The sequence below is a fragment of the Macaca fascicularis genome, chromosome 12 (genome assembly GCF_037993035.2).
Source record: "Macaca fascicularis isolate 582-1 chromosome 12, T2T-MFA8v1.1".
In the NCBI taxonomy this organism is placed as follows: Eukaryota; Metazoa; Chordata; class Mammalia; order Primates; family Cercopithecidae; genus Macaca; species Macaca fascicularis.
In genome coordinates, this window is record NC_088386.1 from 86,014,252 (window position 1) to 86,030,444 (window position 16,193).

The 16,193-nt window shown below is 40.7% G+C and overlaps 1 protein-coding gene across 7 annotated transcripts in view; it reads left to right on the top strand.

Annotated features, from left to right (window-relative positions):
* The first annotated feature begins 305 nt into the window (after window positions 1–305).
* INPP1 (inositol polyphosphate-1-phosphatase) overlaps window positions 306–16,193 on the top strand; it is a 28,615-nt gene continuing 12,727 nt past the window's right edge. For 2 of the 7 annotated variants that reach the window (XM_045367410.2, XM_045367409.2), the window contains exon 1: window positions 306–659. The gene's annotated coding sequence lies outside the window, so the exon portion shown is untranslated. Of the gene's footprint in view, window positions 660–716; window positions 777–13,815; window positions 13,917–16,193 lie in introns of those variants that run through there. The other 5 variants (XM_065525778.1, XM_045367411.2, XM_065525777.1 and 2 more) reach the window with 3 other exon arrangements.

Below are 16,193 nucleotides of genomic sequence, written 5' to 3' on the forward strand. Positions count from 1 at the left end.
GGTAAGGCCCAGAGACACTGCTGTGGCTTGAGGAACATCCAGTACACCTGGCATTTCCATTAGAACAGTGGGACCCGGATACCACTGGCAGGAAGTCCATCTTCACAGTTGCCAACCCATCTGTCAAACCCGCAGTCCCCTATGAGAGTACAGATGAATGGAGGAGGAAGATTTAAAAGTGAATTCGTGGGCGGCGACAAGGAAACAGCAGCCGTGGCCGAGCGAACCCCAGAGCCCTTCCCTTCTTGGCCCTCCCTCTGAATCATCGCGCTCCACTTGTGACGTCGCGGACGCCCGGCTCGGGCAGGCGTGGGGGACCCGCGCGTCCGGGGAGCCCCGAGGCGGCAGCGCGCGTTTCCACGCTGCGGTGCCGCGGGAAAGCCGGAGGCGGAGGCCTGGCTCAGGCAGAGCTCGGATCCGGTGCCGAGCCGAGCGGGACAGCGCGTCGCCCGGGCTTCGCCTTCGCTCGCTTGACCTCCGCCGTCCTCTCCAGCCCTCGTCCTCTGGCCGCGCGTGCGGCCGCAAGCCCAGCACCCCTAGCCTAACCTCGCGCCCGGGCCGCGCCTCCTCCTCCCACTCCTCCTGCTCTCCTCCCCCGCCGCTTCCGTTTCTCGAGGGAAAGGCTGCTGCCTCCTGCTCTGTCCGCATCCCCTGCTTAGGTAATACGTTTTCCTCCTTACGCCACCCGCCACCGGGTCCCCGCGCCGCTGCCCCTCCTTCTCGGATCTGGGCCCCGGGCTGGTGAGCCGCGCGCGCCGTCGCCTCTCCGCTGGTAGGTGAGTCGATGGCGCCGGGAGGGCTCCTCGCCTCTGCGCGCCGGCCTGCGAGGTCCCTGCCCCGGCAGCGAGGCCGCCCTGGACCCGGCCCGGCCGGGCCAGGCATGCCCGGCATCGCCGCTGCAGCCAGCGCAGAGAGGAGCTCGCGAGTCCCGCGGCGCCCTTGGCCCTGCCGGAGCGGCCCGAAGGGGATGGGGGGCGGGAAGAAAGGGTGGCAAACAACGATTTAAAAAAATCTAATCATTAGCATTTGTAGGACGAAGAAGCTGATCTGACAGTTGTCCAGAGCAGTGGCCCAGCTGCAACAGGTAGATGGCGCAGCTGTCAGTGGCCTCTTGGTCTCACCCTTGGCTTTGAGAGATGCTTCTGAGTGTCCCTAGCTGCCGGCTACCTCCAGTGACCTACTTGATGAGTGTAAAATAAACATGATGGGACTATATTTAGAAAAATCTTTACTTCCTTGCTGTTAATTCTCTCTGCATTTTGAAAGGTGGTTTTGTGAGGCGTGCATAATTAGTTGGTGTGTCCAGAGTGGTAGCTGGAAAAAAAATATTTAACCTGGGTTTGGCCCTATCATGTAGACGGTTAGGCGCAGAGTGTGAAAGGAAACGCTTACTTTAGTGCATCTATGAAAAACACTTATAAGAAACCACGGCGTGTTTTTTGGAGATTTCTCGTTTTAAAGCTATTTTTAAAGTGTTGAATAAGCAGAAGTTTGCCCACTGTATGATCGTGTTCACTTCAAAAGAACAGTGGGTTCAAAGTATGGACAGACCACTTAAGTGGATCCCATCTGTTGAGTAAAAGATTTTTTAGCCCTTTTACTCTGATTCCTAGCTTTGAAGCCAGAAAAGTTGATAAGGATCAGCCCTGCTCAACTTGATAATAGTATAAGGATGAAAGTAATCCACTGAACTACTCTTGACTGGTGTATTAGCTAAGTGATCTCATTCTTACCTTTTTTTTTTTTTTTTTTTTTTGAGACGGAGTCTCGCTCTGTCGCCCAGGCTGGAGTGCAGTGGCGCGATCTTGGCTCACTGCAAGCTCTGCCTCCCAGGTTCACGCCATTCTCCTGCCTCAGCCTCTGAGTAGCTGGGACTACAGGCGTCTACCACCACGCCCGGCTGATTTTTTTTTTTTTTTTTTTTGTATTTTTATTAAAGATGGGGTTTCACCGTGTTAGCCAGGATGGTCTCGATCTCCTGATCTCGTAATCCGCCCGCCTTGGCCTTCCAAAGTGCTGGGATTACAGGCGTGAACCACCGCGCCCGGCTCATTCTTACCTTTTAAAATAGAGAACATAAGTGAAAACATAAAGGCAATGGAATAATTCGTTTTTTCAATACAGACATTTGTTTCCATTCTTATGTAGAGCCTACTTTATTTTTAAGTTTTTGTGGATTTTTATACTACTTTTGAAGTTAGCTCTTAGTCATGAAGAGAATTATGTCAAATACATAGAGTTACACTGTACTTTTTGCGTAGAATAAGCTACCACTTTTCAAGCTTTTGAAATAAACCACCACTTGCCTGGAAATTGCAGCTTTCACTAATGCCCTTTAAAATGATATACTTTATTATAGATTTAAATTATAGCTTTACTTGTTATAGTCCTGAAAAAAATGAAAAGATAATTTCTTGTTTGACTTAGAAGGCCTGTGAGACAGAAGTTATAAAGGTTATTATATATTTATTTTACTTTTTAATTCTGTCTCTAATAACAATTAGAAAATGTCTCATTCTATTTCATGTTATACAGAAATTGCTTAAAAGATAATTATGTTATATAAAGTGATCAATGAAAACAAATGTCATCTTCATTTTTTAAAGGTGAGGATGGTATATATAAGCACTTTTTCCAGATGTGAGTCCTTATGAATGTTCTTGTTAAGATACTTTGAATCTTGTAATGAAGTTAATAAAACTATGTTAATGTGTTTGTTTGGCTGAGAGCTTAGACATAAAGGCTCTGGCTGGCATGGTGGCTCACGCCTGTTATCCCTGCACTTTGGGAGGCCAAGGTGGGTGGATCACTTGAGGTTAGGAGTTCGAGACCAGCCAGGCTGACATGGTGAAGCCCCTGTCTGTAGTAAAAATACAAAAATTAGCCAGGTGTGGTAGCAAGCACCTGTAGTCCCAGCTACTCAGGAGGCTGAGGCAGGAGGATCCCTGGAACCCAGGAATCAGAGGTTGTGGTGAGCCCAGATCATGCCACTGCACTCCAGCCTGAGCGACAAAGTGAGACTTCATCTCAAAAAATAAAAATTAAGTTAAAATTTAAAAAATAAAAGTTCTGTTTCCCATCTCCTGTGATTGATTTTGCGTACTGTTTCTCAAACTTGTCTGATTGTAAAATTCCTCAGGGTAGTAGGCAAGTGGGGGAGTGGGTAGAGTATAAAAGTGGTTTAAAAGATTCCCAGATTGCAACTTCAAACTTCCTGGATTAGAATTTCTAAGAGAAAGGAGATATTTCAAATAGACAAAAATGATAAAATTTTAAAGTAGTCAACAACAACAAAAAAAGGTGAGTTTGGGAAATGCAGGTGGGAAATGACTATTGTTGGAATGAAGAGTTGATATAACTTATTAAGACTCCTGTACATGAAATGTTCAAATATGGAAACTATGATTTTATTAATATGATGATGCCACTCATTTAGGAAATCTGAAATTTTTATATTTTTTTCTGGTCAACTTTCTGCTGATCAAATTTAGCAAACATATTTTTGTCTTTTTTATGTGGTATGTAATATTAATTCAAGTTCTGGAATGTGATAAGAGCATTTTATTAATGGATGACTAATGCAGATTACTGTAACTAGTATCCACAGCAAAATATTGTACCTAATAATTTCTCTTTCTTTTTCTTCTTTTTTTCTTGAGAAATGGTCACACTCTGTCATCCAGGCTGGAGTACAGTGGTGTGATCATGGCTCATGCAGCCTTTACCTCTCAGGCTCAAGCAGTCCTCCCACTCCAGGCTCCCGAGTATCTGGGACTACAGGCACGTGCCACCATCCCAGCTAATTTTTAAAATTTTGTAAAAATGGAGTCCCACTATGTTGCCCAGGCTGGTCTCAAACTCCTGGGGGCTCATGACATCCTTTTGCCTCAGCCTCCCAAAGTGCTGGGATTACAGGTGTGAGCTGCTACACCCAGCCTAATTTTTTTCATATTAGAGATTTGTTACCTTTTCCATGTACCTGATTAAATACAGGTAAGGCAGGCATGCAAATTTGAATACCTTATTTGTAGCTTTCTTTTTTTTTTTTTTTCTTTCTTTTTTTTTTAGATGGAGCCTCACTCTGTCACCCAGGCTAGAGTGCAGTGGTTCGATCTCGGCTCACTGCAACCTCTGCCTCCTGGGTTCAAGCGATTCTCCTGCCTCAGGCTCCCAAGTAGCTGGGACTACAGATGCCTGCTACCACGCCAGGCTAATTTTTTGTATTTTTAGTAGAGATGGGGTTTCTCTGTGTTAGCCAGGATGGTCTCGATCTCCTGACCTCTTGATCCACCCGCCTTGGCCTCCCAAAGTGCTGGGATTACAGGTGTGAGCCACCACACCTGGCTCCTTATTTGTAGCTTTTTAAAAAATGACTCCCAACCCCATTCAAAAAAGAAAAAAAAAATTTACTTGGCCATGAAACTTGGTCAATTATATATAAAAAATTAACGAAACGGAATATTAAATACCTATAAAATAATTTGACAAGATGAGTTACCACAATGGAAAAATGTCAGAATTTATTTTCCTTTTCTTTCTTCCTCTTTACATTCCTTTTTTTTTTTCTCCTTTTTATTGGGGGGATGGAGGGTGTGTGTTATTTGCTCATTTGTTTTTATTTTTAACCAACTAAATATTTAAAATATACTAAATTAATTATCCATGTTTAAATTAATTTAAGTATTTGCCAACTTTACCAATAGATGTTTAAACTTGCCCTTTTCCTCTAAAGTGACAATGGTAGGCTTTGCTCAATGCAAATGAAAGTGATAATTCATATCAAAGGGGTTAAATTCAAGTGACCAAAGAAAATTGTTCTTTTAATATTGCTTAAGGAAAGCATAATAAGTTGATGCCATCATTTTTCATTATCAGCAACTTTTAAAATGAGGATGGAGGCCGGGCGCAGTGGCTCATGCCTGTAATCCAAGCACTTTGGGAGGCCAAGGCGGGTGGATCACCTGAGGTCAGGAGTTCGAGACCAGCCTGGCCAATATGGTGACACCTGGTCTCTACTAAAAATACAAAAATTAGCCAGGCATGGTAGCGCGTGCCTGTAATCCCAGCTAGCAGGGGGGCTAAGGCAGGAGAATCGCTGAACCTGGAAGGCGCAGGTTGCAGTGAGTCAAGATCATGCCACTGCACTCCAGCCTGGGCAACAGAGTGAGACTCCATCTCAAAAACAAAACAAAACAAAACGCCGGTGTGGTTGCTGTATGAAATCAAAGACAAATAGCCTAGTGCCCTTCTTTAAACCTAATTTTCCTACCACTACCCCAACTTGTTTTTTAAAAATATAAGTCAACGAATCTTTATTATGCCTTTATTATGTAGATGATAAACATTAAAAGCTTTTGAAATGTGCATTTCTTTGAACCTATAATTTTTCTTTAAAAAAAATTGTGGTAAAAGATATCTAATATCAAATTTACCATTTTAACCATTTTCAAATTACAACTCAGTGGCATTAAGTACATTCACATTGTTATGCAACTATCAGCAGTGTTCACATCCAGAACTTTTTCATCATCCCAAACAAAAACTCTACACCCATTAAACAATGACTCTACTCTCTCTTCCCAGCCCTGGTAACCACCATCCTACTTTCTGGCTCTACGAATTTGACATTCTGAGTACTTCATATAAGTGGAATCATAGACTATTTGTCCTTTTCAGTCTGGCTTATTCACGTACCATAATGTCTTCAAGGTTCATCCATGTTGTAGCATGTATCAGAATTTCCTTTCTTTTTATGGCTGAATAATATTTCCCAATCTCGTTTATATGGAAAGTAGATATAAAAAACAGAGAAGTTTTGAACAGGAACAGACCATAGAAATCATCCAATCCAACCTCTCTGCCCCTGCTTTTCTTTTCCTTTTTTATGTTTACAAAATGGGGAAAACAAGTCCTTCAGAGCTTATATCATGTGGCCGAGTTTACATACCTGATTGGCAAAACAGACCCTAAGAACCAGCTCTCCTGTGTCCTAAGCAAGGCTCTTTCTACCGCATACCCTGCAGGCCCATCCAGGCCCATCCAGGCCCATCCAGACAATAAATAGTAAGTGTTAAAGGAGCTGGTGCCTCCAATTAGTATGGCATGAGTTCTAAAGGAAAGATAAATTGAATTGGGAATCTTCCGTAATTAATGAAAAATGTTACATTCAAAATAGATTGAAGATTAAGGCTAGCTGTGGTGGTTCACGCCTATAATCCCAGCACCTTGGGAGGCCGAGGTGGGCAGATCACCTGAGGTCAGGAGTTCGAGACCATTTCTACTAAAAATACAAAAATTAGCCAGGTGTGATGTCATGCACCTGCAGTCCCAGCTACTTGGGAGGTTGAGGTAGGAGAATCACTTGAGCCTGGGAGGCAGAGGTTGCAGTGAGCCGAGATTATACCATTGCACTCTAGCCTGGGTGATGGAAGTGAAACCCTGTCTGAAAAATAAAAATAAATTAATAAGATTCTAGATTCTGATTAGCAATGATCAAAACTATAAATAATATTCCATTGGAAAATATTCTTGCTACAAACCATACATCTGGTCTTTTTTTCTGCCTTGAATTATGCATCAAATTTGTATTTTTAAAAAATTTATTCTTTCAGGCCAGGCACGGTGGCTCACGCCTGTAATCCCAGCACTTTGGGAGGCCGAGGCAGGTGGATCACGAGGTCAGGAGATTGAGACCATCCTGGCTAACAGGGTGAAACCCCGTCTCTACTAAAAAATACAAAAAATTAGCTGGGCGTAGTGGTGGGTGCCTGTAGTCCCAGCTTCTTGGGAAGCTGAGGCAGGAGAATGGTGTGAACCCAGGAACCAGAGCTTGCAATGAGCCAAGATTGCGCCACAGCACTCCAGCCTGGGGACAGAGCAAGACCCCATCTCAAAAAAAAAAAAAAAAAAAAAATTATTCTTTCTGATAGTTAGGATAGTTACACTGAATCTGCTTCTATTTATATACTATCTGATTTTAGGTTTCATTTGTGACACCAGGGTTCTAGAAACATCTCTTAGCATACAAAAACTTAAGCATATACTGTAGTTGGAACACAGCAGATAGAAAAAATATCTAACTGAACAAAATTTCTCCTTGGTGAAAATACTTCCAACTATGGAAAAGGGAGTCTAAAAAATAAGGTCACTATCAAACTTTTTTTTTTTTTGAGACAGAGTTCACTTTGTCACGCAGGAGTGCAGTGGTGTGATCTTGGTTCACTGCAACCTCCGCCTCCCAGGCTCACACGCTTCTCCTGCCTCAGCCTCCTGAGTAGTTGGGATTATAGGCATGCACCACCATGCCTGGCTAGTTTTTCTATTTTTAGCAGAGATGGGATTTTGCCATGTTGGCCAGGCTGGCCTTGAACTCCTGACCTCAGGTGATCCACCCGCCTCAGCCTCCCAAAGTGCTGGGATTACAGCCATGAGCCACCATGCCCGGACAAATTTTAAAGTATTTCTAAATGGAATATTTTTTCACAATTTTCAGATGAGTTCTGAGAAGTATCTGAAATTCATCCTTTATACAACTGGTATGTTACTATAGAATACTTATTATGTAGATCAACTGTTTTTTTCCGAGCATTTAATTTACTTTACCAAAAGGCAATATAAGTTGACTCTTAGTGGAACAAGGCTCCCTGTTCTGTTCTTAAGTAACCAGTGAGGGTAGAGCTGACTGTTGCACCTGCTCTTTCCTTAAATTGATAAAAATCAGCTGACATTCCCCTTTCTAAAAGTCTCTATTTTTAATGCGTCTTAATTAATTCTTAATCTTAACTGATTTGGGAAACACGGCTTTAGCACAGGCTTCCATATACAAGCTATCAGAACAACATTTGAGAACAAGGGACATCTTTGTAGCCTATTGCTTTAAGCAGCTTCAGTGAGCAAAAATGTAGGCTAATGTGGTCCATTGGTAGCCTCACAATAGAGCAAGCGTAGACTGACCAGCTTAGAGTGATGTGTATGTCATCATCATTTGAGGTGGAATTGAAGTTTGAAGGTTAGGGAGGAAAGAGAGAAATGGTAGGGTTAAATAAAAGATTCACATATTCCATGTTTAATATCGTTTCTTACAAAAGCAAATTAAACTTACTATTTTGAGTGATTTAATTAAATTAATCTTGTTAAAGATAGGTCACCTCTAGGTGAAAGGGCGTAATTTTAGATTCTGATTTGGTGCTCCAAAAATGTGGTTCAGTTGCTAGTTACTCAAATACAGCCTTGGTTTGTTCTTGTAAATGAATATGGAATATATGTAGACTTTTATACAAATATGGGCCTGTGTGCCTAATGCTGATAAAATACAAGGACAATAAACAGTGTGACAAGGATGAATTCTGTATTTACAAGGTTAAGGGAAAATTCATCAGCCAACATTTATTGAACACCTCTGAGTTACGCACTACGAGTCCCAAGACACCATATGCATTTAAATCTCTTGTCAAACAGAGCATAGACAAGTAAACCAATGAATTGAGTGTTGGAAAGCTGGGATATAGATTTGGCCCATCTCCATTCCCCCATGGCCTAGGTGCCTAAGATGGAAGAGGAGTCAGAAATGTCTCCTGAAGGAGCCAACAGTTGAAATGATTCTCCTCCTTTTACACACGCATTTTTTAAAAACAAACCTTTTTATTGAATTAGAAATATACACATAGACATTAGGAATCTCAGCAGATAGCCTAATGAATTAACACAAAGTCAACCCACCCATGTAACCATCACTCATATCCAGAACATTACCAGTGCCGCCATCAGTAACCCTGCCTTCTTCTCCAAGATCACCACCATTGTGACTTCCAACACTATAGGTTCATTTTGCCTGTTTTTGAGCTTTAAATAAATTAAATGGCACAACCATATATCTTTTGTGCCTGACTTCTTTCACTTGACAGCATGTTTTTGTGAGATGCGTCCATGTTGCCTATTGTCACAGTTCATTCATTTTCACTGCTGTATAGCATTTCGCTACATGAATATGCTGCAGTTTATTCCATTTTACTATTGATGGTTCTTTGGGTTATTACCAATATTAGATTATTACAAATAATGCTGCTCACAGGTACGTGTCTTTTAATCCATACCTGCACGAATTTTGTTGGGTAAATATCTACAAGGTAAATTAAATTGCTGGATCATACATTATACTTATAGTCAACAAATTACAAATAGTTTTCCAAAATGATTATACCAATTTCATTCATGCTAGCAGTTCATAAGAGTTTCTGTTGCTCCATACCCTTAGCGAAACTTGAATTTTCAGTCTTTTTTATTTTAGCTATTCCATTGGATACATAGTGGCACCCTGTTGAGATTTTAAGTTGCATCTTCCTGATGACTAATATGGTAGACTGTGTTTCTGTATGTTTATTGGCCATTTGGATATCCTCTTTTATGAAGTGCCTATTCAAGCTTCTTGCCCTTGAACTGATTCTGAGAAGGTGAGTGAGCATTAGGTAGAAAAAGCAGGAAGAAGAGCAAGTCAACCAGAGGGAGCAGCATGTGCAAATGTACAATCTTCCCAGAGCAGGAGAGCAAATGGATAGTGCAAAATCAGCTACTAAAAGGCTAAACTTAATCAGAGCCCATGAGGTAATGACAGCAACATCACCCAGATCAACATGAAATATAAGACCCAGAAAGTACAGGTAGTCCCAAACTGTAATATTTATTGGATCCTGAGAAATGTTTGACAGTCAAGTATCTGAAAGTTGAACAAGGCTTATACACTGGGAAAATAATTTAGTTTCCAATGAGCTAAAAGGCAGTATTGCAAATCTCTAGTATGGCTTCTAGTTTGTAGTACAGTTTCCCTCTGGCCTCACAGGAGTCTCAGGGGAGGCTACCATTAGCAAGTGGCACAACACAGTGAGCCCCACTCCATATTTAGTGTGGGCCCACTTCCATTCCCCTGTCCCTTCTGCACAGCCTCCAATCTTTAAAACTACTCCCCAAGGCAGCCCTTAAGTATAGAGCAAAGGAGAGGTGGATGAAGTCTATGTTTCCCCTACAACAGCAGTGTGATCTGTATAGAACCTTGGCCACTGCCATCATGTGGCCACCTACACAGACTCCTGGACAGCTGTACCCCTTGGAAAAGGTCATGAGAAACACCTTCTTGTAAAACAACCAGATATTTCATGGAAGCTTGGCCCTTTCCCCTAGCAGCAATAGCTCTGGTCAGGCAGGGCCACCACACAATAGCTTCAAATTGCCATTCCTCAGAAGATGAGTGAGAGGCAGAATTCAGGATGTGAACCGTGGGGGTGGGGGGGAGTCAATATGCAATGGGCAAAAACGTGGACTCTGTAAAGTGTTGAATTATCTGCCGAAGAGGGAAATGTCAACAGAAGTGCTTTGACTCCCTTGCCTATTGATTAGAGAGCAGTTCTGTTTTGTGGCAGGCCCTTATCTATGTCGTCACCCTTCTGTCACTGTGGACAACAAAAGGGCACAGCCAGCTTCTGCTACAACCAGGCTCTTCACATGAGAAGGAGCACTCTGGGCCCCATAATCCTTACAAAATATCTCCCTTGACAGAAAAATGGCTCTCCCAAGCCAATCACAGATTGTCTACCATGAAGCCAGAGTAGTCTCAGCCTCTAGGAGCCCGAGTTTCCACCCAGATGCCCAGAAACTGAAGCAATCAGATCTGACCGACATAAAGGAACTTTATTTGGGTTACTCAGAGAATTACAAGTAGTTCCCAGGCTTTGGATTTAATGGAGTAGTAAGTTTCAAGAAAAGGTTTCAGTGACCCATATAAACTTGCCAACCTCTTACTTTCTCAAGTTAAGACATGTGATTGTGGTTTCTGTGAGGTTGTATTTCATAGTCATAGCTATCATTTATTATCTGCCATGTGTAAAGCTCTGTGCTCTGTGATATTTTTCCAGAAGTATCTTATTTGATCTTGACAGCATCACTGCACAGTAACTATTAATCTTTATATTAAAGATGAAGAGAGCGTCTCAGAGAGGGTAAGAAAATACTTGATGCCACACAGCTAGTTAGTGGCAGAGTTAGGTTTTGAACCCAGGTGTTTCTGATTCCAAAGCCTGTGTGTTTTCCGCTATATAGTTTATCCCATCTGAAATATGTCTAAATTATTCAGATAGGATTTTTAAACCTCTGATGTTCTGATAATGGCTAGAAATTCGAGATTTATCTTTGTAGAGAGGTTTGGGTTTCCAAGAAAAGTCTTAACAACCTTTTTTCCTTCTGACATACTTCAATTCCTTCAGTAGTTCTCCAACTGGACTAGACAATCCTACAAAAGCAAAAGAGACCCTAATTCTGTCTGACATTGTGACACAATTTTATGTTAAACATATAGATATAAACATTTGGTTTGAGATGGGAGTAATGAAACTTCTTTAAGCCTATTTTGCTGAAATGTGACTTGAAATGGATTGTTACAAGACAAGGCTTATGAGAGATTCAGTGCTCACTGCAATATTAATTACTTGGCTGTTAAAGTGAGTAGCTCTTAGTGAGAACAACTGCCTCACAGATGTTTCTTATTGACCACATAAATGGGGAAGAAAACACTATCCCATTTTCACTTTTGGCCAGAAAACAAAAGACAAAGGAATAGATTGTGTCAGCTAATAGATTGGGTTGCTAAGGTAACCAAGGCCTCTCTTTCAGGAGAGGTGTTAGGGGCTAAATTATGTTCCTTCAAAATTCACGTGTTGAAGCCCTAACCCCTAGTACCTCAGAATGGGACTGTACTTGCAGACAGGACTTTTAAAGTTTATGTGAGGTCATACAGGTGGATCCTAATCCAGTCTGACTGGCGTCTTTGTAAGAAAAGGGAGACATGCCAGAGATTAACACCTACAGTGGAAAGGCCAGGTGAGGCCACAGTGAGAGGGGCCATCTGCGAGCCAAGGAGCAAAGCCTCAGGAGAAACCATTCCTGCTGACACCTTGCTCTTGGACTTCCAGCCCCCAGAACTGTGAGAAAGTATGATTTTATTGTTAAGCTACCCAGTCTTAACAAACTAACACCAGAAGAATTAGATATTGGGCATCTCCCCTGCCATCAATGCCATGACAGTTAAGGGAGATGTCAGTGGAATGTAATAGATGAGCTTTTACTACCCAGAAGGGTCCTTAACAGAGGCTGAAGATCAGCTGGAGAAAAGGTTTTTCTGGGAGTAAAAGGGAAGTCAAATAGTGACGTATAATGATCAAACCTAGTGACAGATATCAACTGGGGGGTGTGTGTGTGTATTTTTTTTTTTTTGCTATATAATGTACCTTATAATACTAATGTATTTATGATTATTATCCAACAATTACCGATTTTCCCTTATTTTAATAGCTAACAACTGATGAAAAGATTTCATTGGCTAGATACTGGTCAACAGTGTGGGCTTCTGCCAGCTTGCCTAGGTTTGAATCTTGTCCCACAACTTCCTAGCTCTGTGATTTTTCAGGAAACAATCTCCTTGTGCCTCAGTTTCTTCATCTGTAAAATGGCGATAACAGTACCTACTTCCTAAGGTTATATAAGAATTAAATGAGTTAATACATGTAAGGTGCCTAGAAGGATGCCTGGCATATAGTAAGCACCTAGTAAATGTTAGCTATTTCAATTTTAACCTATCTTTGCACAAGAATAACAAATAGCAAAACCATTGTACCTATACTGTTTCACCAAGATACCTGCCAGCAGGTGCCAGCTGCCACCAAAATTGCCAGTGTAGAGGTAAAGAAAAATAAGCAACCTGGAGAACTGGAGCTATTAAATCTCAGTGTTTAGAGTTATACAGGATGCTGACAAAAATATGGATTCCTAGGTCTTGTCTCCAGAGATTCTGATTCACTAAGCTGGGGTAGAGTCCAGCAATCTGTTTTTTTAGAAGGCCATCTTGGGTAATTCTGATACAGGTAATTCTCAGAACATCCATTGAGAAATACTAATCAAAAAGAATTCTATAGTCAAGGCTATTAAATTATGGTAAATGCCATAACTTACTAATCATAAGTCTATAATAATTTTTATTTAAAGTATAATGTTGAAATAAAACGGTCTTAGGTGAATAATGAGTATGTAAACTTACTTTTAAAAAAATCATCTACTTCATCACTCAGGTATCAAGCCCATTATTATCAGTACCCATTAGTGATGAAATAATCTGTACAACAAACCCCATGACATGGGTTTAGCTATATGACAAACCTGCACATGTACCCCTGAACTTAGAATAAAAGTTGAAAAAATAAATAAAAAATTTAAAAAATCATCTGAAAGATAATTTCCACGAGTTTTAATAAAATGTATTGATAAAATGGAAGAAGAAATTCTGCATTAGATGTAGCCTTCAGTTTCTCCATAGACAAACTATTTCAAGTTGAGCCATTCAAGGTGAGGATGAATTGTGCAATGCTCACCTCAGGCTTGTGGCCTGCCTGTGTGAACTGAGTTGAGAATATATGGAGAGCCAGGGCCTTGGAGAAAGGCCCTGAACAAATGCTGGGTTCATTAGCTTAGCTGGAGAAAGTGGTTTCAATCTGAAACTGGGCAGTTCAACCTGGAACTTGACAAAATATGACAGTGTTGCCTAGGGCCAAAACGAAGAGCGAACTCTGGGATAACCTTGGAACTGAAAAACCTGATTATTGTGTTATGAGGAATTCCTAAAATCTGTAGACCTGTTCATTACAGGGCTGCAGTGAATAGCCAGTAGTTCTTTCCCATTGGTCAAGTTGCTGTGCTGGCTAAGCAGCAGCTGCTCAGGTCAGGTGAGAGTGGTCATTATTGAGGAAATAAAGGTTGGGCCCAAAGAGGGCAAACTCCAGATTACTGCTGCACTTGTGCTGAAACTCACCAGGGTTAAATTGACAAGCTTTCTGCGTGAGAGAAGGGAGTGGTGGTGATTTTTGGAGCTTGTAGCCAGGGTGAGTAGCTTGCCTGAGTGTTCTTAGGGTGTTATAAGGAGTGTTTCTTGGTTATTCAACAGTGTAGTTAATACAGTTTCTTTTAAGAAAAAAAAAATTGATTTTAACACTTGAATAAAATAAACACTGCGGATATTGTGTATCTTGAAAGCTTTCAAATTGGACTCCTTGAGATCTTCATGCTGCTGATAAAAAGCTATATTGATACTGTTGATTCATTGATTCTTCTGCCTTGTAACCACAGAACATTTACTAAGAAATAAAAATTAAGGTTACTGAATGTATGCTTTTGTGGCCATGTATTATACTGAGATATGTATGTATATTTGTGATTGTATATTATATGTAACTTATAATTTGTGGCATATATATGTCATATATACCATCAATTATTTCTAAGGCAACGTGCTTCAGCTTTATTAATGCAGCTGTTTTTCCTAATGTTTAGATTCAAGTCAACTAAAGTAAGTGTTCCTACAAAGCATTCATTCCTGAAATAAAAGGCATTTAGGCGGGCAGGTGCTTTTGTTTGAGTTTTCACTAGATCCTTTCTATCACCTGAAAGCTTTTTGCATTATTACCACAGTCTCGTTTTATTTAGACATTTGCCTCGAGGAGCTGAGAGATTCTTAGACCTTCATACTTAATTGCCCCAAAACACTTAAAAAATGTAATTTATTATTATAAAAGCATTGTATATTTACTGTATTTGAAAATTATAGAAAAGCATAATTAAAAAATCATCCATAATTCCATTACTCAGTCATAACTACCATTAAAACATCACCTACTAATCTTCCTTTCAAGCTCTTTCTCTCTGTGTATGTGTATAAATACAAATGGATAACATACTCTCAAATTATATATGGTCATAGGTAGTTTTTCCACTTAACATTAGTGCATTGGCATATTTCCATATTATTAAATATTCTTCAAAAACATGATTTTACCGACTGTATATTATTTTGTTTTACCAATATTTAAGATTATTTTCAAATTGTTGTAATATTAATCCTCCTTGTGCAGAAATATTTTAACTCAACCCTGATTGCCTTAACACAAATTGAGGAAAAACTGGAGTTACTGACTAAAGGCAGTGACATCTATAGGGATCTTGACACATTTTTGTCAGATTGCCCTCTGGAAACCTAACTTGTTTGCATGCCTATTAGCAGAGCATCAGCACCTGTTTCACCACATCTCCAAGAGGGAATGTAAACTTTAAAACATATGCAATAGTGAAAGAGGATATCTCATTGCTTTTGTGCCCTTTTATTTTTATTACTACTGAGACTGGACATATTTTCTCATAGTGGTTGACCTATAATCTTAAGGAGAGAACATATTTTTTAGCAAAATTGTTTAAGACTATTACAAATTACATCTTACTCCCATTGCATCCACATCTTCAGAGTTGTACTAATTCTCAGCCTCCCAGAGTCCATTAAGGGAATTTTTTTTTTTTTTTTTTTTTTTTTTTTTTTTTTTTTGAGACAGAGTCTTGCTCAGTCACCCAGGCTGGAGTGCAGTGGTGCAATCTCGGCTCAATGCAACCTCCACCTCCCAGGTTCAAGCGATTCTCTTCCTCAGCCTCCCTAGTAGCTGAGACTACAGGTGTGGGCCACCATGTCCGGCTAATTTTTGTATTTTTTTTTAGTAGAGATTCACCATGTTGGCCAGGCTGGTTTTGAATTCCTGACCTCAGGTGATCCACCCACCTCAGCCTCCCAAAGTGCTGGGATTATAGGCGTAAGCCACTGTGCCCAGTCCTGGCTAATTTTTATATTTTTAGTAGAGACGGGGTTTCACCATGTTAGCCAGGCTGGTCTTGAACTCCTGATCTCAAGTGATCCACCTGCCTTGGCCTTCCAAAATGCTGGGATTACAGGCATAAGCCACCATACCTGGCCTATTAAGGGAATTTCTTTTAATGAACGAAACTGTATTATGATAATAAAGAGCCTGGGCTTGTGTGTAGGAGCAATGCCAAGCCTTGCAGTTTAGCCTTCCGTAACCCTGAAGTTACTTAACCTTGCTATGCTTCAGCTTAACTGTAAAACAGGGTTGATAATACTCACAGTAATTCTCATGAGATAGGAATTTTTCAAGCTTTTTCAGTAAGAGGTAGCTGCTATTAAAAATGAGAACTGTTTCTCTCCTAATTGCAAGAAATCCCTAACAGATATAATCAAGGTCTGATAGCACAACACTCCTAGAAGCCAGAACTTTTCAAGTGTCAACAAGTTGCATGTTTCACCTCATTATTCAACCTTTTAC